This window comes from Gymnoscopelus microlampas, assembly GCF_963454915.1.
Source record: "Gymnoscopelus microlampas genome assembly, chromosome: 1".
NCBI classification, from domain to species: domain Eukaryota; kingdom Metazoa; phylum Chordata; class Actinopteri; order Myctophiformes; family Myctophidae; genus Gymnoscopelus; species Gymnoscopelus microlampas.
This window is the reverse complement of record NC_139962.1, coordinates 59,777,067-59,778,255: the sequence shown is the minus strand read 5'-3', so window position 1 is coordinate 59,778,255 and position 1,189 is coordinate 59,777,067. Positions and strand designations below refer to the sequence as shown.

At 42.2% G+C, this 1,189-nt stretch overlaps 1 protein-coding gene across 1 annotated transcript in view; it reads left to right on the top strand.

Annotated features, from left to right (window-relative positions):
- fgf3 (fibroblast growth factor 3) overlaps positions 1–877 on the top strand; it is a 7,884-nt gene extending 7,007 nt beyond the window's left edge. The window contains exon 3 of the mRNA XM_084057853.1: positions 1–877. This exon is cut by the window's left edge and continues 2,315 nt beyond it. The gene's annotated coding sequence lies outside the window, so the exon portion shown is untranslated.
- The last annotated feature ends 312 nt before the right edge of the window (positions 878–1,189 follow it).

Here is a 1,189-nt window from a genome sequence, read left to right as displayed (position 1 = left end):
ATTGTAGAGATGTGAAACTGTTGGACAGGGAAACAACTGTATACATGAGCTATGGACTCTTTGGGAAACCTGAGCCGTTGTGTTTCAGCGAGACCACTTCCCCGACCACATCTGAAGAGAAGCTCTCACATTATTTACAAAGCAGGATTAACATAACCTATTTAATTTGCATGTGTACCTATTTAAATTAGAAAAGTTCCGGATAAATTCAGGCACCATGTAATAACATTTAAGCAAGCTTAAACTTCCCCGGCAATGAATGTCATATAAAGTTCTGAAATAAGATAAGGCTCACTTGAGTAATAAAACGGTGGTACAGCAACGATAGGCAAGTAGCAGACAAGTTAGGAGAGGTTATGGCATAATGATATCATCACTTTATGAGACCCTGCCTCATAACTGACCAGTATGGGTTGGTGTCAACTAAGAACCCTTATGTTGCTCCATCAAACAACCACCACGATTCTTAAATTTCCCCCCAAAATAGCAGATTTCGGTCTTGGCAAAAGCTTAGAATATAGGTCTGTTTCACGACCCTCACTACACTAAATATACAACTCCCAAATAAGAGTTATACCTCTAACCCTTTACTATTCTTGTCAAAGAATAGCCACTGTCATTAGAGTCATGCAGGAGCATTGATTAAGAATGACAATATAGAGGACTGTCTTTATTCTATATTTGTATACCATGCCCTCTGTCATGTGGACTATGCTATAAATGATGTACTTATGCTTGAAACAGTTTGTTTTTCTCTCTCTCTCTCTCTTTCTCTCTCTCTCTCTCTCTCTCTCTCTCTCTCTCTCTCTCTCTCTCTCTCTCTCTGTCCCCCCTGGTTTGCCTACATTATAACTTACTCTTTGGTGTAGAACACTTGGAAACATTGTTGTACAGTGAACCTACCTACTGCGGGAACTGTGCAGTAGAAAACAATAAAGACAGCAGCCGATGCAACGTTTATCGAAACACATATTTGTACTCTTCTTTTGGGATGTGCAGTTTTGCAGGGTTTTAAGTTATAAGAGAGAGAGAGAGCGGGGTCTTCTGTGTGTGGCTGGCTACCATCTATAGGTAGCGGAATATAAAGCCTTGTCATTCTATACCTGCGGGCTGGGGAGGCTTCCTGCCCGTGACAATAGCTCCTCCCGAGGGGCGCCTGGGAAGCGATGCCGCTTGAGACCGCTGGGCT